We start from the raw sequence: 23,179 nt of genomic DNA, 5'->3' as shown, positions 1-23,179 counted from the left end.
GCTGGAGGAGACCCGGCAGTGGCAGCCACATTTTTACTTCATTTTCATGATGTATTTGTGCTCAACCACAGGAGGAAGTGGGCCAGGGTTCCTAAACACCAAGTGTACTGTGCTTGCTCATCTACTTTTATTGCATGCTTAATTCAGAATTAATTGGTGATTATTTATTTATTTTTATTGGGCTGTAGTACAATAGTAACAATGGTTAATAAACGTGATAAATGACCTTCATGTGTAAACACTTGACATGTGTCATCATCCATGTCACATAGCAACAGGTCAAATTACTACCTGCATTCTGCAGGTCAACCAACAGAGGCTCTACCATATTGAAGGGACAATTAAGGATGTGAATCTGTGACACTGCTAAACCGGGAGGAAAATGTATTTCTGTTAGTGGACAGTTCTTTGGATGGTGTTCGTAAATGAAGAGCTACCCAGCCTTCCCCGATGTTAAGAGGTCTTTGCATTAGGCTCCCAGGTAAAAAAAAAAAAAATAGAGAATTTAAGGTGACTCTACCAGTTTTTTGAGTATTTGTTTCCTGCTCATGTAACTAATGTTGTAAGAACCTCAAATAATAAATGCCAATTACAAAAGGTTTTATTTTCCCAAGGGTTAATTTGCTCTCATTTGTAACAGGCATTTGTGACTTCATTCTGTGAGCCTGACTCATGCCGGCTGTGCACTTGCTTAAAAGCTAGCCGAGTTCCCGTACACAGAAGACTTTGCGGACCGATGCTTCATTACTTTCAGATTAGTTGATCAACAACCTACAGCAAAACATTAAATTTGGTTCCTGGGAAGTTGTTCAGGCTAATAGGTTTCAAAGGCCGTTGTTCAATTTATCTGCCTATTAGAAGAAGTCATTAAGGAGAAGTAAACAGCTTTTAGAAATAACGAGTTTTTCATTTACTGGTGGGAGTACTTTTCTTTAAGAAGGCACCATGAATCACATACTTAAAGCACTAATTAAAAATGCCTTCCTTTGATTTACCGTATTTTCTCCAACTATATTAAATAATAGTCAGTCATGGGGCTGGTGTAGAAAGATCAAAGAGCCTCGTGCTCACATTTGTCAGTGAGGAATTCATAATGCATCTACTCTGCACCCATTCTTGTGCATGGGAGGCAGGGGGTGGGGGAGGCAATCCATTTAATCATCAGAGTGAGAAAAATACATTTTCCATTAGCAGAAAAATCTACTTAAAAAATACAGATGCTAAGTCAAATACAGAAGTGATACTCTGCATATATGAATATGTTAAAATGATTGGCCTGCTCTTTGATCACCCTCCCCTGAAAGGGGAGCAGCCTTACCAGGCCACAGAAGATGACAATGCAGCCACTCCTGATGAGATCTGATAGACTAAGATCAGAAGGAAGGAGAGGAGGACCTCCCCTACCAGTGGACTTGGGGAGGGGCATGCGTGAAGAAGGGGGTGGGAGGGTAGGATTAGGAGGGGAGGAGAGAGGAGTTTATGGAGGGATACAAAGTGAATAAAGTGTAATTACTAAAAGTTAAAAAAATAAAAATAAATATATACAACCTAACAAAATAAATATATACAAGTATACTTGTATTTATATTGTCTTTTAATTAACTGTTGGAAGTTCGTTTCTCTTTAGACCATTGAGTTTCAAGGTGAACTGACAAGCTCCAGTTTTTGCTTGTGTTTTGTTATTTATTTTAATAGATATAGCAGATTATCCTTTCTGCTATTGGCTTGCTCTAGAACTAGATTATGAATCTATTTGAGTCTCAACTTTCCCAAACTGTAAACCAACAGAGTTGAAGCTCATTCATTCATGTTCCATGATGTTCAGATCCCATTTTGAGACATACTATCAGTAGTCTGTGAGGTATAATCCTGACCTTATGTTAATTCTCGGTTTGGTCTTCACTGATACCAATGAAGAAATATAACTTTGCAGGTGTTGTAGCATACTCCAATAATCCATGCACTTAGGAGGCAGAAACAGGAAAATTTCTGTGAGTTCAAGCTCTCTAGAGAGAGAGTTCCAAGCCAGGTAGTAATGCATAGTGACACTCTCCTAATACATTAAAAATAAAAGAAAGTAAAAATAATATAAAAAGAAATATAACTGGAGGAATAAGTAAATTATCGTCCAGTTACAATTTACTTGAAAACAGTACATACTATTAGCACAGTTGCTAAGTCCATAGCTAGTTTCCTGCTGATGGGTGTGTTGGTAAAAGAAACTATGGCAACATGCCACATACGGGAGGAGTAAGGAGTTGGGTACATAGAACAGCATGACACTTATTCAGAAATCATTTTTTCTTTACTGTCATCTCAAAAGTTACAAAGTTGTTGCAACCGTTCGGGCTTTGGGGAACAAGGCTAGCCCCATTTGGAAATTTAGCTGCATAACTCAAGCTCCGTGAACCTAATTTACGTAATTTATAAAATGAGTCCTACAGTGTCTTGCTCACGGTGTTATATGATGGCTAAGTAAAGTGGGATCGTTCATCCAGGAGACTGAGTACCTGCTGATTTCCCCACTAACAGAATACAGTGAGAAGATGGTGAGGCTCTGTTCCAGGACCCCCCGGGTAGGAGAGTATAAAAATGGTGGCCTCTCTTACGCTTGTAGTTGTCCAACATCTATACAAAGTTTAGTGAGAGTGGTTTGATCTCTTTTGTGTAACACTGGGAGACACAATATAGTCTCCAAGCCCCAGTTGCTTGAGGGGACATGAATATCAACGTCCCCTTACGTTCTATCAGATAAAGGCATGGCCTGCAGCATGGGGGAATGTGGCAGGAAGGAGGCTGCTTTTCCTGGAGAGGACTGTGGGCAGCAGCCTGTCTTTATTCTTTGTAGCTTCCTTCCTGCGGGAAGCTGAGTACCTAGTCTGCTGTACAACTATCTGTTAGGGTGTGTGGCTTTTCCATGGCTTACGGCAACAGGGTCAGCTAATCACAGACTAAGAACTTCCAAACTGAGTTGAAATAAACCTTTTCTTTTATATGACAATTGGTGTCAGGTGTTTGATTTCATGGTGGAGACAGTGCTGTGCCACACTAACTGGGCATTCTTTGGACTTTCTCTGGGTCACAAGACTCAGTTGCCTCTGTCCTTTGAAGGCACTGAAACTTCTTCTGTAGATGTCTAGCAATCAGGTTTCTTCTTCCAACTGGAGATTCGAAAGAGTTTACAGAACTCTCATACAATACTGTAGAATTGCCAGTCTACTTAATTACTGCATAGTTTTATAGTGGCTGCCTAATTTACATAAATCAAGATGATATTCATACTTTTCTTTAGGAATAACAAAAATCATGAGTTAGTGTTGGAGGATCTGCAAGGCTTTGCCCATGGGATCAAGGTTCTCTGTACTTGTGTGGTGGGAGAGGCCATTTTCTGCATTCAACATTCTTAAAGCTTGTCCTTGCTGACGCATTTACCCAATTCATTTAAAATTGTCTGTCAGGAGCACACAGTTCACAGGGAGTTTTCTTTCACCGTCTTGGACTGTCTAATCCCAACTTCAGAATTCTTTACTTCTCTTCTTCCTCTCCCCTGGTTATTCTTCTTCATTTACAAGGAAACAGACACTGGTGAGTCTTGGGGTCTGAGGGCAGCTAAGTTCCATTTATTCACGGTGGGGGAATCACATAGCACTTGATGATACCCTGAGCCACATGGCAGTGAAGCTGAAATGTTTTCGATGAAATATTTCAATATTGAGGCTCAGTTTTGCAATGTCACCTGCTGGAGCTAATTATTAGCATAACATCTCATCTTTTGATAACAAGTGAGGAAATTTCCATACATTAAAAATGCATTTACATCATCCTAAGTGAAGTATTCCAGAAGCAGAGCACACGTGGTGTATGCTCACTTATAAGTGGATATTAGACATATAATGTAGGATAAGCATATTAAAATCTGTATACCCAAAGAAGCTAAGCAAGAAGGAGGACCCTGGTTAAGATGATCAGTCCTCACCCAGAAAGGCAAACAGGATAGACATTGGAAGAGGGAAAAAATAGGTAATAGGACAGGAGCCTACCACAGTGGGCCATTGAAAGACCCTACCCCACAAGATATCAAAGCAGATGCTGAGACTCATAGCCAAAGTTTGGGTAGAGTGCAGGGAATCTTAAGAAAGAAGGAAGAGATAGGAAGACATGGAGGGGACAGGAGCTCACAAAGAGAGCAACAGAACTAAGAAATCTGGGCCCAGGAGGCTTTTCTGAGACTCATACTCCAACCATGGACCGTGAATGGAGATAACTAGAACCCCTGCACAGATGTAGCCCATGGCAGCTAATTGTCCATGTGGGTTCCCTAGTAATGGGAACAGGGAATGTCTCTGACATGAACTTAATGCTGGCTCTATCATCAGCTCCCCCTTACAGGGGAGCAGCCTTAACAGGCCACAGTGGAAGACAATGCAGCCAGTCCTGATGAGACCTGATAGGCTAGGGTCAGAGGGAAGGGGAAAAGGAGTGCCCCTATTGGTGGACTTGAGGGTGGACATGGGAGGAAATGAGGGAGAGAGGGTGGGCTTGAGAGGGCATGAGGGAGGGGACTACAGCAGAGATACAAAGTGATTAAACTGTAATTTATAAAAAAACAAATTTTTAAAAATACAAAATTCATTTACAAAAGTGGCCTTAATTTGCTTCCATTTAAACAATATTTTTGATACTAGGAATCAGAACAAAGCTCTAGTGTATACTGCCTTCACAGCAACACAGAAGAAGCTCAGTTATCATCGGTGTTCATTATGTAATAATTCTATGCTCCTGTTCATATGAAAGTTAGTTGACTGACTTAATGGAGATACTCTATTACATAAGTTCACTGTGGAATTATATACAGAATGCATTTAGTTCCTTGATACTCATTTTGGTATCAGTATTTTTCCTAAATTAATAATTGCTTTTGGAATCGACCTTTTTTGCCAAAATTTGTTGATTCATAGACAATTATATTTTAAAAAACACAAAGATTATATGAATGCTTTGCTCAGTTTTCTCCAAGAGTAAAAAATCCTTAATGCGGTGTCACAATCAAGAAACTGAAAGTGATGATCTAGAATTTCCCCGTATTCTCAAGGATTCCGCTAGGGATTCATCTACAGACACTCTCATCTTTCTCCTCCTCAGTTCTCTGCTGGATATAAGTCTCTGTAACAAACAAACAAGATATTCAACTTATGTAGGAAGTAATGCATTTGACCACATTCTTAGACCACGTTGTCTAGGACTTGCTAAACACAGTAGCTTTGGGTTTGGGTGTCTACAGATAATGTAACTGGGCAGGAGCACATGTAGAGAAAATGAGCCACCTCATGACCAAAACTCAGAGGAAGTGAAGCCTCAGCATCTGCCTCAGGGCATCTTACAGGATGTAACCTATCCTGTGCCACTAGGTCCCACCTCCTAAATATTCAGCATTTGTTGTTTCCAAGAGTTTATGTTTCTTCTAAGGTATCAGGAAAGGGCTGAGAATGAAGCACAGCAACAGTATTTTCCAAAATATGTGAAGTGTTGGCTTCCTCCAAAGCACTGCAAAGAAAACATAGTGAAAGTAAAGAAAAAGAAAAGGACTAGCAGCAGTGAAGAGTCTCCACAAAGAACAACAAAAGCCAATTACGAGAGAAGATATGGAATACAGAGAAATCAAAGGCCTAATTTCAGATGTCGGTTTATAATTTCCAAAGCAGGATCCAGTGATTCTGGTACCCTCCCCACAGGAGGTGCTCCTTCAGTGTTCTGGAAGGCTTAGCTTTGAGCATCTCTCCAGGGCCCGAGGACCAGAAATGTGCACTTGAAATGTGTGCTCCCTCCACCTTCACATGCCCAAGTGGTTCTGTTAAAGATACACAATAAGTGTTCTAGAACATCATCTGTTTCCGTAGTAGCTGAAAATCCTTCTTCAAATAGAGGTAAATCTAGAAATTATGTGCTACAGCCCTATGAACAGTCAAGGGAGTCCTATGTCTTTGTAACTATAAAAGCTGGCAGAATTGGCAGTTTTTTTCCAGGTCCTTCTTCCTGATCCTTTTTCTGGCTCTCATACTTTGTTATTGGCAGCACACCTTTATTTTTTCAGGAAGAACACTTATTTATGTTTTCATTTATTTCCGTTCCTTGTATTTCAGCTTGCTAACAGGAACTTGAAGCCTTACTTGTTTCTTAAGTGCTTAACTCCAGGTTCTGTATTATTTGTTAACAAAAGAATGACTTGGAGCCCATATGATGACTCACATAACCTGTTATCATCACTATTGCTGATTATTGATATGAGAGCCTTGTGTGAACAATGCAATAGTGAGTTTTACAGGATATGTTTATAATAAGCATTTCATATATTCCTAAATTTTTTCATTCAATTTATTTAATTGGAATAGAGAATTATACCAAGCGTGTATACAGATCTATATACTGAAAAATAAAATTAGAGTAACACAACTGAAGCCAAAACTTGCATTAGCATTAAAGTGTAGAAAGACGGTGGCTACTATTTAAGGGCATTGGTAAAGCATGGGATGAGGCTACAAAGGTACCCTGGAGTGTTTTTGCAGATGGGAAGAAGGCAGTGGTTCCTTGAGGATGTTTGTGGAGAAGGCTGTGTCATTTTGTCACATAATATCTTAAGGGCACTCTTTGCCAACATCATGAGTTATGTCATGATGTCAAGCATTCGATAGTCTTCTAAACACCTTGCACAATTAAGGATTGCCCCATTCCTTCTGCTCCTCACCTCCATTGTGAAGCTGCAGGAAGCTGGAAATGCTTCTGGCCACAGATCCTCCCGGCTCTGACTGAATCATTCAGACATGTACAGTACAAATGTTTTTTTGAAGTTGTTTCCCGCTGTGAAGAATGAAATTGCACAGTCCATATTGTGTCTTCATCAGATCTACCTTGTACTTTGTAGGCCAATCACAAGAGAGCAGAACCAGATACTGCATTAAATTTACGCTGTACCGGTCTTGATTGCCTTTGGGAGACAAGGACCCCCTGAGTTTTGTCTCTTGAAGAAGAATTTTGACACATTAGTAGTGAGTTTTCAGTGAAGCTGGAAAAGCTGAAGGAAATTGGAGCTGTGGCCTGACCCCATTTTCAGAAAGCACGACAGGTGCTGAACTGATCTCCTGACAACAAGAATAAAAAATTGAGCAGGAATAAATGATGCTAATTAAATATATAATGATTCTGTGGAAAGTTAATGAAAATGTCTGTTTCAATAGAACAAACAAACAAACAAAAACCTGCTGGTTTCTCCCTCAGGTGAGACAGTGGATAGATGCTAGCCCAACTCCTACAGTACACGTATTGTTACTATGGAAGAGCTAATTTATGGTCTTCCTTCCATGTTAAGTTATTCACATACAAGGACATAGCTGCATGCACCATTTTTAAATAAAGGAAAACCCAATAAAGGGAGAAGAGACATTATAACAAGCCCCATATCAGCAATTCATGCTGAGAATGTTAAATGTAGAGGAACTTCCCTGTGCCCAGGATCAAGGATAGTTTTCTGGATCAGGTATGTCTGAAGAAACTTGTATTTGTTGAAAGTTACTCAAAGCTGGTCCAGAACAGCTAAATATTGTCAGAATTTTAAAAGTTTATCTCTCTTTTTCAATTGAAATTCAGAATATTAATATAAATGACATTTAACCCTCCCAGTTTAACTTCCAGCATGCAAAATTCCTTTTTTAGTGTTCAGCCATGCAATGAGTGATAATTGTGACACCAGGATCATGAAGGATCCATGGAATGCTCCACACAAATGTATAAAAAGCCATAACTTACAGCTCTGCAAACTTGTCATACTGGCAACAAAAGCCATTCTGGTTTTTTGTTTGTTTGTTTGTTTTTGAGTTGTTGTTGTTTAAAGACATCACGTGAAGATGCAATCCTGAGCAAGCTGGCAGAATGCACTTAGCATCCCGCACCTGCACAGCTTGGCTGTTATGAGGACCATTCCCAGGGAAAAGTTGCTTCATAAATGAGGTGAATCGTTTTTTAGCCATCCCATATCTTATTCCTTTTTGACAGTCAGGATGTTTTCTTTTTTCCTTTTTCAGCTGGTAACCATTAATATGTATTTGTTAGAATAAATAACTCCATTCATCCATTAGCCCCATTCTTCTATTGTATATTTGGAATTTTTCATTCCAGTTAAAAGGTGAAATAATATTGTGGTCGCGCTCCGCACTGTTTGTCCCTCCTTCCTTTCCCCTCCCGCTCAATAAATGCGAAATCTGAAGAAAAGCATATCTGGCATGAATCTCCGAGGCAAGGCTGCAGTGTGTCTTATTTTGTTCTATGTTTTAAACATGAACCCCGCATAGAGGGAAAGGTTCTCAGGTCATGCTGAATGCCGGCACTGAGTTTCCCAGTGCTCAATTCCATCCAGTCTAGTGGTCTGTCCTCCTTTTGGTATGTTTCCATATGTTAAGGTATTGAAAAAGAAGGTTACCTTCCTGTGCCTTCATTTTTCATGTGGTTGATGTCTGCGAGGTTCTAATGCTAAAACATAGTTTCAAACAGCTTTGATGTTGAGAGGGTTTTGCCATTTTTTAAATGTGAGAACATCTTAAGGCTTTCTATCTGTAGTTTGGCAGACAGTGAAAATACCCTTTATTTGAAATACAGTATGTTTAAATTATTTTGTGTGCATTATTTTATTGCCCCTTAAACTTATTTAGACTATTTTGTGGTCCCTTTATATAGGCAAGTAAATTGAATTTCAAAAAAAAAAATAATAATCAAGCGCATGAAGCCACCTTCCACTCAATAGTGAAGAGAGATCTCAGAGCTCCATGTCTGTGGCCGTTGGCTATTGGCTCCTGAACTCCAGTGCTACCTGGATTCATTGATGGCACCTGGAATATGCTCTGACAACCGTAATCACTTCGGACTTTTTAAAGATAAGAAGGCCATAGGGTCAGTCAAATTCTCCCCCTTCCCTCCCTCAATCTCTACCTTCCTTCCTCCTTCCCCCTCTCTCTCCCATACTTTTCTTTTTTACCTTTCCATATCTCTTTCCTTCTCTCTCCTTCCCTTTCATCCTCTTCTTTCTGGTCCTTCTCCCTTTCCTTACACTTCTCTTTATTCAAACAGCGAACAGCCATTGACATGTTGTTCTTTCTTATATCTTTTATGTATTTCTCATATGTGAAGATATATATGCTTCATATTTAAAGTAAAAACGAAGACCTTATAAATGATCTCTTTGCTTCACCATCATATTTGAAATTTATTTCAGATTATTACACTGAAGATTGGTTCATAAGACTCTACCAATTGTAACTTCTAAATAGGCAAAGCAGTTTTACCACAGGTCTTTTATGATTCAGTCAAGATTTAATATTTGTGGTTTTTGACACAGAGGTAATAGTTGGCATACATAAAAGTTTGGAAAAACTAGAAATAATGGTATTTCAGATTAATGGGTTTTTCTTATTTTCTGAATAGAAACTGTAATCTTCAAGTTGTCTAACTGGGATTCCTTTGTTACCTCACAGAGGATCATAGAATGCCCTGCTGTCCGGAGCATTACAAAGCTTTGTATGATTGTTTACTGTCTCAATGGTCGTAGGAACTATCCAATGACACAAAGAAGAATTCTATAGATGAATGAGTAGTAGACTTGGCCTCTGGTCAGATTAGGGTGTTTGCAATGAGATTATCTCTGAGAAAGCAGGCTGTGCAGGGCAGACCCCAGCTCTGAGATGTGCAGTAATGGTGTTTACTGTGATGGACTGTCGGTTTGATGTAAAATGGCAAAGATCACCATCTGGGACACATCTTTTGGTTAATAGAGCATTATATTCTATCTCTCCCATCAGGCTGTCATTTACATTTGATGATGACAATTAAACCGTTACTAATTTTTATGACATTAATGCAAACACATTTTTCTCTAGGTATTTGTTGCATCCAAAAAGAATATAAACGTTTAAACTATAAGGCAACTTCCATCATGCTCTTAAATGGTTCATGTTTTAAGTCCAAACAACTTTAACCAGTAACTAAAATCATTGTCTTCTCCCAATCACCCCTGCTTTAACAAAACAAACAAATAAACAAATTCCTGATTTTACTCAGGCTATTGAATAAACATGTGTCTGGTGTTGTAGACACAGGGAGCCTGTTAAGGGTAGTACATGAAATGTGAGAACATCTATACTTACTTGCAATAACACTAGAGCTTTCCATAAAATGTCATGACAGGGCAAAACACTGGGGATAGTAGATATGAATGGCTGTCAACAGCCTCCTATCAAACAGGATGTCTACCAAGCCTGCTATCTAAGATCTCCTTAGGAAAGATCAGTTTTCTTTTAATGAAAGGAAAAATACCCGAACTGTTTGAGTGATGAACTTTTGTTTGAGGGAAATATACAAGTATGGCTTCTAATTACATTGGTGTGTGTCTCCTGTTGTAATGAGACCTGTGCTATATCTTCTGAGTAAACACACACACACACACACACACACCCTCCACCTTAAAAAAATAAAAAAAAATGTAAATATAGTTCCACCTCTACATAATTTCAAGAGAGGCGTACTAGGAGATGTAGCTGAGGCAGGGGACGAGGCGGCCGCTGCTGTGACTCGTACAGCCCATCTCAGATTCTCTGAGGTGTGCTATGTGCTGCTGAATTTTAAAGAATAAATTGTACGATAAAATAGAAATCCACAGTGTGGAAAGTAGTTGCCACTGTCAGTCTTGACCTAGAAAGATTCATTATTTACTGGCTTAGTCTAAAGGAAAAAGTATCTTTGCATATTATTTTTAACTATGTAGTGAAATGTTCTCGAAAGTCTTTGCAATCCTCAGTTTTGGATAGACCCAAGAAAAGACATGGAGGGAAACCAATTATTTTTAGACAGGATGGTGGAAGGAGAGTCACTATCCCGTTGGTGATTGAGGTCAACCTAAGTGTGATCCAGTCCCACAGTTCTGGGGTCAAGGCCCCACTGGCAGCTCATAATGTCCATGAGACTCTCCTCTTGCATTTTCACAGTCATTGCAGATGACTCCATCACTTCCAATACTATGCTGAGGTGTTAAACTTTACATACACTTTAGATCTCACAAATATACTGAGATTTGTGGTAGCAGAGGAATTATCTCATTCTTCAAGTATAGACTCCACAGTCCTGAAAATTCAACTTTCTCACACATTCCAAAAACCTCTTTAGTAACCAAAATGCCTGAGGAAATGTGAACCATTGATCCTGCTAGTCACTCCTAGCAACTGGCCTGGGATTTGGATGAATAACATTTTTCAGGTATCAAATAAATGAATCTGACTGATAAGAGTGAACTTAGTACTCATTTCATGTAAAGGTATTACTATTATAGAGTAAAATCTCTAGTCTTATTAAACTGGCTGAGGTCATGGGGGCAGGGGATTGTCTCTGCTAATCTTAAGAAAGAGCCAAAGTTGCTGGGATACAAGACTGTTTTGACAGCCAGTGGCTCTAGGCAATGTACTGTGGATGAAAAACAGGTTTTCAGAGCAAAGATGAATGAACACCTTTGAAGATGCGGGAGGCACTGACCAGACAGGAACCTCAGAGGAAACTTAAAAGAGAATGCTAACAAGGAAGCACCTTCTCTGGGAGAGAGAGCCAGCAATCACAGGAAGCTAAATATAACTCCTGCTTCAAGATGTTACTATCATAATCTCTTAAAGAAAGGAAAAGAAAACTAAACAAAACTGCAGAAAGGGTCTGGTAACTGAATGATGAGCTTTTCATTCACACAAATAACTAAAATACATAATTAAAATCACTAGCAAATAATTTCAAAGTGCCACAAAATTCCCTCTGCATTTGGAAATGTACCTGTAAGTTCTGACTGGATTTATTCTAATTTAATCTCTCTCTATTTCTTCAAAAGGATATTCCACTATAAAAATATGTTATAAAGAACACAGGAGCAGGGAGAAGATGAGAGAGAGAGAGGGTGGGATTGGGAGGGAATGAGGAAGGGGGCTACGACTGGGATACAAAGCGAATAACCTGTGATTAATATAAAAAAATAAAAATTATTTAAAAAAAGAACACAAAACAAACAAACAAAAAACTTAACCAAACAAAAACAAAAAAGTAAGCAAAAACAAGAACACCCGCTAGTTCTAGTAGAAGAATGGTCATAGGTTGACTTCAGAAAACGAATTCTTTCCTTCTTTTATGGACAGATAGAAGTAGTCCATGTGGATATAAATTTTTGAATTTTACCAAAATTTTCCCACCACTTTTTTCTTATGTCATTCTGTGTTTCATTATTTTTCTCCTAGGAGCCAGTCATTTATTTTTATTAATTTATTTATTTATTCACTTTACATCCTGATTGTAGCCCTCTCTCCTCTTCCTGCAGTTCCCCTACCTGCTTTCTCCCCCTGGGTATCAAACCTTCCTCCCACCTCCCCCCCACATTAAGTCTCTGCAGGATTAGGTGCATCCCTCCCGCTGAGGTGACAAGGCAGCCTAGTTAGGGGAACTGGATCCAAAGGGAGGCATCTAAGTCACAGGTTGCCCCTGATTCAGTTGTTGGGGGATCCACCTGAAGACCAAGCTGTGCATCTGCTTCATACATGTAAGACCTAGGACTAGTCCCTGCATGCTCTTTAGCTGGTGGTTCAGGCTCTGTGAGCCCCGACGGGCCCAGGTTAGTTGGACTCTCTAGGTCTTCTTGTGGCTCTCTCAGTGCCTCCCTGAGCTCTGTCTACTGTTTGACTGTTGGTTTCTGCATCTGTTTCCTTCAGCTGCTGGGTGAAGCCTCTCAGAGGAGTTATGCTAGTCTCCTCTCTACAAGCACAACAGAGAATTTTAATAGTGTCAGAGATTGGTTCTCTCCCATGGGGTGGGTCTCAGGTAGGGCCATTCTTGAGTTAGTTATCCCCTCAATCTTTGCTCCATCTTTGTCCCTACACATTTTGTAGGCAGGACAAATTTAGGTTGTAAGGTTTTATTGGTGTGTTGGTGTCCTTATAGCTCCACATAGCTATAGGAGGTGGTCACATCAGGCTCCATGTCCCACACCACCATACTTAGGGAGGGTGAGCCCCATAGACTTCCTGGGCCTCCTCTAGCTCAGCTCTCTGGCAAGTTCCAGAGATGGCACCCACCTTGGATTTTTATTCTCTCACCCCTGTCCTACTCCTAATTCCCACCCTTGCTCCCTTCCCCATCCCCTTTCCCACCCAGCATCCTCCTTCCTTCCACCTCCAATGACTAATTTTACTTTCCCTTCTGAGTGAGATTCAAATATCTTCACTTGGGACCTCCTTTAACCTAGCTTCTTTGGGTCTATGGATTGTAGCATGGCTATCCCATATTTTATGGCTATTATCCACTTATAAGTGAGACCATACCATATATGTCATTTTGAATTTGGATTATCTCACTCACTTTTCTAATTTTTAAAAAATTATCTATAGAATGTAATTCCCAGATATATTTCTCATTTATTGAATGAAAAATATTGTACCAAAATTGTACCACCTTGTGTTGCAATTAAAAACAAAATACAAACACAAACAAAAAGGTTCAATATTCATTTTCAATTTCCAGTAAAAACAGGTGAGGTCCTCTTTCTAACTTTATTTTTTTTGAGATATGATCTTTCTATGTAGCCTTAGCTAGCCTAGAGTTTGCTATGTAAGTCAATATTGGCTTGACAATACCTAAACATAGTAAAGACAATATACAGCAAGCCTATAGCCAACATCAAATTCAATGGAGAGAAACTTAAATCAAGCCCACTGAAATCAGGGACAAGGAAAGGCTGCCCACTCTCTCTGTATCTCTTCAAAATAGTACTTGAAGTCCTAGCTAGAGCAATAAGACAACTAAAGGAAATCAAGGGGATATAAATCGGAAAGGAAGAAGTCAAAGTATCACTATTTGCAGATTTGATAGTATAGATGAGTGACGCCAAAAATTTAACCCCAGAGAACTCCTTCATCTGGTAAACACCTTCAGCAAAGTGGCTGGATACAAAATTAACTGAAACAAAATAAGTAGCCCTCTTATATATGAAAGACAAAAGGGTAAGAAAGAAATTAGAAAAACTACACCCTTCACAATAGCCACAAATAACATAAAGAACCTTGGGGTGACTCTAACCAAAGCAAGCAAAAGACCTGTTTGTAAAAAAACTTTCAGTCTATGAAGAAAAAAATTGCAAAAGAAATCAGAAGATGGAAATATCTCCCGTGCTCATGGATTGGTAGGATTAACATAGTAAAAATGGCCATCCAGCCAAAAACAATCAACAGATTCAATGCATTTCCCATCAAAATACCAACACAATTCTGTACAGACCTTGAAAGAACAATTCTCAACTTCATATGGAAAAACTAAACCCCCAGAATTACCAAAACCAGTACAACAAGAGATAATCTGGAGGTACCTCCATCCCTGATCTCAAGCTGTACTACAGAGCAATAGTAATAAAAACTGCATGGTACTGGCATGGAAACAGAATGGTGGATCAATGGAATCTAATAGATGGCCCAGAAATAAACCCACACACGTACAGATACTTGATTTTTGACAAAGAAGCCAAAATCATACAATGGAAAAATGACAGCTTCTTCAAAAAATGGTGCTGGTCTAACTGGATATCTATGTGGAGAAAAGTACAAATAGATCCATATTTATCACCCTGAACAAAATTAAAGTCCAAATGGATTGAAGACCATAACATAAAACCAGATACACTAAATCTCTTAGAAGAAAAAGTGGGGAAGAGCCTTGAACTCATTGGCACAGGAGACAATTTCCTGAACAGAACACCAACAGCAGAAGCTCTTAGATCAACAATCAATAAATGGGACCTCATGAAACTGATAAGCTTCTGTAAAGCAAAGGACACTATCATCAGAACAAAATGGCAGCCTACAGATTGGGAAAGGATTTTTGCCAACCCTATATCTGACAGAGGGCTAATATCCAGAACACATAAAGAATGCAAGAAGTTAAACAGCAACAAATCAAGTAGCCCAATTAAAAAATGTGGTACAGAGCTAAACAGAGAATGTTCAATAGAGGAATATAGAATGGCAGAGAAACACTTAAATGAATACTCAATGTCTTTAGTCATCAGGGATATACAAATCAAAACCACTCTGAGATTTCACCTTACACCTATCAGAATGGCTAAGATCAAAAACTCAAGTGACAACACATGCTGGAGAGGATGTGGAGAAAGGGGAACTGTTCTCCATTGCTGGTGGGAATGTAAACTTGTACAACCACTTTGGAAATCAATCTGGCACTTTCTCAGACAATTAGGAATTGTGTTTCCTCAAGATCCAGCTATACCACTCCTAGGGATATACCCAAAAGATGCTGAAGTACTCAACAAGGACATTTGCTCAATAATGTTAGTAGCAGCTTTATTCCTAATAGCTAGAACCTAGAAACAATGCAGAAGTCCCTCAACTGAGGAATGGTGTGGAGAGCCAAGCTCTGCCGCGCCCTAAAGATGGCTCTGGCTTCTGCCTCTGGTAGGTAAAAGCTCTCGGTAATCAACTCCTTAATTGGTTGTGTATGTGCATCGGGCTCGCTTCCACAGTTGTGGAATAATCTGCAGGCCCCATGTAGCTTGTCAGGATTGGCTGGCCATAGGCTATTTAATTGGCAGGCTGGGCTTCCCAAGAGTCAGAAGATTGTTCAAGGTTCCTGAATAAACTGCATTGAGAAGAGTCCAGTGTTGCATCTTCCTTGCTGGTCAAGGCAGTCGCGACAGAATGGATACAGAAATTGTGGTACATTTACACAATGGAGTACTACTCAGCAATTAAAAACAAGGATATCAAGAAATTTGCAGGCAAATGGTAGGATTATCTTGAATGAGGAATCTCAGAAACAGAAAGACACACATGGTTATATACTCATTTATAAGTGGATTTTAGACATATAATACAGAATAAACATACCAAAATCTGTACATCTAAAGAAGCTAAGCAAGAAAGAGGACCCAGGGTAAGATGATAAATCTTTGCTCAGAAAAGTAGAAGGGACAGACATCGGAAGAGGGAGAAATCAGGAAACAGGACAGGAACCTACCAAAGAGGCCCTGATACACCCAGCAGTGTATCAAAGCAAATGCTGAGGCTCATAGCCAAACTTTGGGCAGAGTGCAGCGAATCTTATGAAAAAAGAGGGAGATGGGAAAACCTGGAAGGGACAGGAGCTCCACAAGGAGAGCAACAGAACCAAGAAATCTGGGCCCAGGTGTCTTTTCTGAGATTGATACTCCAACCTAGGACCATGCAAGGAAATAGCCTAGAACCCCTGCACAGATGTAGCCCATGGCAGCTCAGTGTCCATGTGTGTCCTAGTAAGGGGAACAGGGACTATCTCTGAAATGAATTCAGTGGTTGGCTCTTTGATTATCTCCCCCTGAGGGAGGAGCAGCCTTGCCAGGCCACAGAAGAAGACAAGCAGCCAGTCCTGATGAAATCTGATAGGCTAGGGTCAGATGAAAGGGGAGGAGGACCTCCCTTATCAGTGGACTTGGAGAGGGGCATGGGAGGAGATGAGGGAGGGAGAGTGAGGATGGGAGGGAATGAGAGAGAGGGCTACAGCTGGGATACAAAGTGAATAAACTGTAATTGATTTAAAATAATAAAAATTAAAGTACAAAAGTTTGGCTTGACAAACAAAAAATCCTACCTCAGCATCCTAAACATTAGGAAGACAGGTCTTTGCTACCATGCTTTAAAATAGAACTTTCTTTTTTTTTTTTTAATTTTATTTTTCTTTTTAGTTACATTTTGTTAACTCTGTGTCCCAGCTGTATCCCTCTCCCTCATTCCCTCACCAACTCCACACTCCCTCCCTGGTCTCTTCCTGCCCCTTTCCATGTCCACTGATAGGGGAGGACCTCCTCCCCTTTCATTTGATCCTGTTTTATCAGGTATCTTCAGGGCTGGCTGCAAAGTCCTCCTCTGTGGCCTAACAGGACAGCTCCTCCCCTGGGGGGGGGGGTCAAAGAGCCTGCCTTTGAGATCCTGTTAGAAATAGTCCTTGTTCCCCTTACTTTGGAAAACTACTTGGTTACTGAGCTACCAGGAGCCACATCGGAGCAGAAGTTCTAGTTTATGTCCATAGATGGTCCTTGGTTGAGTGTCAGTCTCAGAAAAGATGCTGTGCCCGGATATATTTGGTCCTTGTAGAGCTCATATAAAATAGAACTTTCAACCCAGGAAATGAACCTCGTTTAGTGTTTTAAAAGATATGATTTCTGAATCACTTAAATTCCAGATTCTATGTTTCCTATCACAAGTTTTCTCCATTGCACTTTGTACTGGCTCAATACAAAAAGAATTAATTCTGAAGTCACTTTCAGAATGAGATCCTAATTCTCAGATTGCCAAATTGAAAGTATTCATCTAGGTAAGCATTCATTAAAGATCGGGCAGATGTCACCCAGGGGCTATTAGGAGCAGGAGGAACCAGAGAAACCCTTACTCTTGTCCTGGGATAAAGGCACCTGGAGCAGTTGAGAAGCTGTTCTAGTTTCCTAGTGAGTTAATTTCTTTACTTGGCATCCATCACCCAAGTGGCAAACAGATATATCACTTCACATGAACTCTAAGGCTAATGAAAAGCAACAAGATAGTGGTCCTTAGGTCCTTAACATTAAATGTGTACAAAACTGGGGACTGTAAGTATTCCTTCTGCTTCTGTCTCTTTTGTCCTGGACCTCCCACTTGGCTAGAGCCAGCTTCAAAGAAACTGTAGGCAACTCACAGCACTTTCTGACTCACACTGGGCCTTCTCCATAGGTCACTAATCTAATAAATGATTCAGCTTTGCTGCTGACTTGATGAGTCCCAGGGGTGAGCTGCAGGCAGACTTTTCTGGAAGGTTTACTAAAAACAGCCTTTCATCCACATATAGTCATAGTTTTAGAAGAAATTTCCATTCCTGTGTTGTAGCATACTTACTGCAACTGCTTCATTGGCTGATTACTGGCAGCTTTCTGAGGATGGAAAGACATACACCTTCCTATTCACCTTATTCGTGGAGCTTTTTGTAGACCCTGGAATGTAATATTTTATATTTCAACATCTTGTAAATGTATATAGACTTTTTAAAACTGATGTTCATCCTATGAGGGTTCATCCGATGAGAATAAGTATTACTCTAGGGTAGTCAGAAATTGTCTACCAAAATACATACACATAGTTAGTACAGGGCAAATGGAATCATCTGTGAATTCAAAGACATTTCATACTGACTCATGTACAGTAAGAAAACTTATTTACTCTATTTTTTTTATAAAAGATAGCATTCTAAAGACCTTTTAAAAACAGAAGTATTTTTAAGTAATTTTTTTTAAATGAGTGACAAAGTGAATATAAATGTAACCATGAATAATCACCATTCACCATTTTTACATGTTGGGTTCCCCTTATTCCAATAAATACATTAAAATAATATCATGTGTCTTCATTAACTTTCTATTGCTATGATAAAACACCATGACCTAAAGCAACTTGGAGAGGAAATAGTTTATTTCATTTACACTTCCACATTACAATCTAATCTCAAAGGAAGCTGAACAGGAACGCTAAGCAGGAACCCGGAGGCAGGAACTAAAACAGATGCCATGGAGAAGTGTTGTTTTCTACCTTGCTGCCCAAGGGCTTGCTCACTCTGCTTTCTCATAGGCAACAGGAACTGCCCAGGGATGGATCTTCTGTGAGATATGGGACCTCCTACGTTAATCATTAATGAAGACAAAAATCTACAGACCTTCCTGCAGTCCAGTATTATGGAAGCATATTTTTAATTGTGGTTTCTCTCTTCTCAGATAACTTCAGCTTTTGTCAGGTTGAAATAAAACTAGCCAGCACATGTCATCACAAAATAAAATGGTTGTAGAAATTGATAACATGATAATTCAATACCTTTACAAACCATAAGGAGATATTAGGGAAAAGTTTATAGTATCCAGAAAATTTTCACTTTATTTGTGGTCTGGGATCATAGCTCAGATATTGAGCATGTGGTGACGGCACACGTGTCCACAAACCCTTCACCCCAACACCAGGGACAAAAGTTCAAAGGTTAAGTACTTGTCTACCATTCATGAAGACCGAGAGACCTCTTAGTGCTACAAAAGAGGTTAATAAATGTAAAAAAGCACATTATATTTTAACTCTGCATGTTAGTTTTACATTACAAAGTGGGTCCAAAATGGTAATGCTGCTGATAAAATCCTAGGATGATGGCCCAAACCACCTCAAAGGAACCTAAGGAGTCTGTGTGTCTGTCTCCACACATCATTGCTCTTCTTTTTTTTTATTAATTTTTTATTAATTTTTTAAATTAAATAATTTTATACATTCACTTGTATCCCAGCTGTAGCCCTCTCCCTCTTTCCCTCCCAATCCTCCCCTCCCTCCCTCATCCCCTCCCTACCCCCTTCCGAGTCCACTAAGAGGGGTTGTCCTCCTCTCCTTCCGTCTGGCCCTAGCTTATCAGGTATCTTCAGGATGGTTGCAATGTCCTTATCTGTGGCCTAGCAAGGCTGCTACTCCCTCAGAGGGGAGGGGAAGCTCATGAATTCATGTCAGAAACAGTTCCTGTGCCCCTTACTAGGGAACTCACTTGGATACTGAGCTACCATGCGCTATGTCTGAGCAGGGGTTGTAAGTTATATTCATGCATGGTCCTTGTTTGGATAAACAGTCTCATAGAAGACCCCTGTGCTCAGATATATTTAGACCTTGTGGGGCTCCCTGTCCCCTCTAGGATATACTAATTCCTCCTTTCTTCATATGATTCCCTATACTATACCGAAGGCTTGGTTATGGGTCTCAGCATCTGCTTTGATACATTACTAGGTAGAGTCTTTCAGGTGCCTTCTGTGGTAGGCTACTGTCCTGTTACTTGTTTTCTCCTATTTCTAATGTCTGTCCTATCCCCTTTGTCTTTCTAGATGAGGATTGATCATCTTACCCCTGGACCTCTTTCTTGTCTTCTTTAGTTGTACATATTTTAGTATGTTTATCCTATCTTATAGGGGTATATAAGTGAGTATATACCATGTGTGTCTTTCTGCTTTTGAGATACCTCACTCAGGATGATGTTTTCTAGATCCCACCATTTGCCTGCAAAATTCATGATTTCCTTGTTTTTAATTGCTGGGTAGTATTCCATTGTGTAAAAGTACCACAATTTCTGTATCCATTTCTCCATTGATGGACATCTGGGTTGTTTCCAGGCTCTGGCTATTATGAATAAGGCTGCTACAAACATGGTTGAGCAAATGTCCTTGTTGTGTACTTTTGGATATATGCCTAGGAGTGGTATAGCTGGATCTTGAGGTAGCACTATTCCTAATTGTCTGAGAAAGTGCCAGATTGATTTCCAAAGTTGTTGTACAAGTTTACATTCCCACCAGCAATGGAGGAGGGTTCCCCTTTCTCCACAACCTCTCCAGCATGCGGTATCTCTTGAGTTTTTGATCTTAGCCATTCTGATTGGGTGTAAGGTGAAAAATCAGGGTTGTTTTGATTTGCATCTCTCTGATGACTAAGGATGTTGAACATCTCCTTATGTGTTTCTCTGCCATTCTATATTCTTCTACAGAGAATTCTCTGTTTAGCTCCATACCCCATTTTTTAATTGGGTTACTTGGATTATTGCCTTTTAACTTCTTTAGTTCTTTATATATTCCAGATATCAGCCCTCTGTCAGCTGTTGGGTTGGTGAAGATCCTTTCCCAATCTGTAGGCTGTCGTTTTGTTCTAGTGACAGTGTCTTTTGCTTTACAGAAGCTTTTCGAAAAAAATGACAGCTTACAGATTGGGACAACGACAGCTCTTCTTTTTCAGGAACGCCAAGCTTTAGTTTTTGCTGTGCTGGTCAAGTTATACTCTTCATGCTTTAGAATAATTGTCAGGATTTTGGAACAATACCTGCTTCTGGGTTGCCTAGCAACTTGTGATGTCATCATGTGTTGCCTGCCAGGTGGCTACACCTGGAAGGCATGGTTACCTTGCCCCTTAAAGGGACCAGCGACAAGTGGGTGCTCTCTTGCGCTCTTGCTTTTGCCCTTCTCTTGGTCCTCTCTTCTCTATCGGGGCGCCCCCTCTCTTTTCCCCCTACTTTCTCTTCCCCCCTTCCTCCCCATCATGTCCTGCTCCCCCTCTCTCCATATCTACCTAATAAACCTCTTTCATTGAAAATCTGTGGTCAGCCTCATCATACATTAATTGATTCTAACAATAATAAAACCCCATATTCTTCATCTCCAATGTTTCCTTCCAGAACTGATATCTAAAACATTACCTCTTGGTAAGTAACACTGTGAAGTATATCATGACAATGACCATTTTTGTGCTGATTCTGACCCCTTGCTTGATGGTTAGAGGGTACAGTGCTCTCTATTCATACCACGCTGACCTGTGAAATTCAGAGCAGCACTGCAGGTTTTGTTAATAGTGCTCTGGCATGCCATCAATTACCATGCCCACATAGAAGCTTCCACTTTTGCTTTGCTTTTCCGTAGTGTTGGACCCAATCTTCATTCTCTGTGGGGAAGTTTCTGATTGGTAAGAAAATCTCATAAGTAACTCACCAGCTCCCGGTTAGAAAGCATGGACATGTTTGGTGCCTGCGGTTCAGACACATTTACACCCTGAGAATACTTGTTTCCACAGGCGCTCAGAGTTTTCTTCTCATACACTGAAAGTTTTTAAAATAGTCTTATATATTCACAATGTTTTTTAGGTTGGCAGAGACGGACTTCACACATGCTGCCAATGTCTGATGCATGGGCACTAGGAAGCGTTGGGTATTTGAACTGAAGATTTAACAAACCTAATGAGTAGAAAGAACTTTCTCTCTCCCTCTGCCTCCTTTACATCTCCCACCTCTCTTTGTCTATGTCTATATATATATATATAACTTATAATATACATTAAACATAATATATAATATGCATATTACATAATATGCAACATGTAACATGTGTGCTATGCCTTTTATTTTTCAGTGTCTCTGTATAAAATAGAAACAGAATAAAACAAGTTGATTTCGAGTGTTTTGAATGTGAAAGAGAGCAATCTGATCTCACAGCTGCCGACTGTCTATCTTATATAAGTCTGTTTCACTGTTCCTCCAGAGCTAAGCTAGGTAGTATTCCTTCTTTGTGTCCTCTGTCTGAGATGCTCAAGTATCTGGCACAAAAGAAAAATTCCAGGAAAAATGAAAAACTCTATGAAATATTTTTATAAGCTCTTGTATCTTGGATGAGAAAAAATTTTTTTATTAAGGATTTTTTTTCTTCATGAATTACACTTTATCCACTTTGTATCCCCCCTGTGGTTCCCTCTCTCCTCCCATCCCAATACCTTCCTTCCTCCCCCCTCTGCATGCTTACCTCTCCCCAAGTCCACTGATAGGGGAGGTCTTCCTCTCCTTCCTTCTGATCCTAGTCAATTAGGTCTCATCAGGAGTGGCTGCATTGTCTTCTGTGGCCTGGTAAGCTGCTCCCTCCAAAAGGGGGAGGTAATTAAAGAGCAGGCCAATCAGTTCACGTCAGAGTCAGTCCCTGTTCCTATTAATATGGAACCTACTTGAACACTGAACTGCCATGGGCTACATCTGTGCAGGGGTCCTAGATTATCTCCATGCATGGTCCTTGGCTGGAGTATGAGTCTCAGGAAAGACTCCTGTGCTCAGATTTTTTGGTTCTGTTGCTCTCCTTGTGGAGTTCTTGTCCTGTCCAGATCTTACTGTTTCCCACTTCTTTCATAAAATTCCTTGCACTCTGCCCAAAGGTTGCTCATTAGTCTCAGCATCTGCATTGATAGTCTACAGGGCAGAGCCTTTCAGAGGTCTTTGTAGCTAATTTATAGTTTATAGTATTCTGAGATTTTTACTGACACAGAGCAAAATAATTTATTTCCTTCTTTAGAACCAACTATGTAGTAACACAGTATACTTTAAAATGTGGAATAAGATATGTGAAGTGATTTTTAAAAATTAGTCACTTGTTCATTCAAACTAATGAAAATTAGAGGCTGAAAAGAATAGATCAAAAATACATATACTGAAATGAAAATTTAAAACTCACTGTTGCCCTGGAAGACTTTTTGTACCTGTTTATGAAAAGATCCTACTCAAAATTAACCTGAAAGAC

General features: G+C 39.8%; 1 long non-coding RNA gene across 4 annotated transcripts in view; it reads right to left on the bottom strand.

Moving 5' to 3' along the window:
* Positions 1–23,179, bottom strand: part of LOC132652486 (uncharacterized) — an 88,844-nt gene that overhangs the window by 4,560 nt on the left and 61,105 nt on the right. For 2 of the 4 annotated variants that reach the window (XR_009590128.1, XR_009590129.1), the window contains exons 2-4: positions 17,970–18,064; positions 6,743–6,855; positions 5,416–5,544 (exon numbers count right to left, since the gene is read on the bottom strand). This is a non-coding gene — a long non-coding RNA (uncharacterized LOC132652486). The remainder of the gene's footprint in view (positions 1–5,415; positions 5,545–6,742; positions 6,856–17,969; positions 18,065–23,179) is intronic. The other 2 variants (XR_009590126.1, XR_009590127.1) reach the window with 1 other exon arrangement.

Source organism: Meriones unguiculatus, chromosome 2 (assembly GCF_030254825.1).
Source record: "Meriones unguiculatus strain TT.TT164.6M chromosome 2, Bangor_MerUng_6.1, whole genome shotgun sequence".
Taxonomy (NCBI): Eukaryota; Metazoa; Chordata; class Mammalia; order Rodentia; family Muridae; genus Meriones; species Meriones unguiculatus.
Note: the sequence above shows the minus strand (reverse complement) of the source record. Positions and strands in the feature narration are given on the sequence as shown.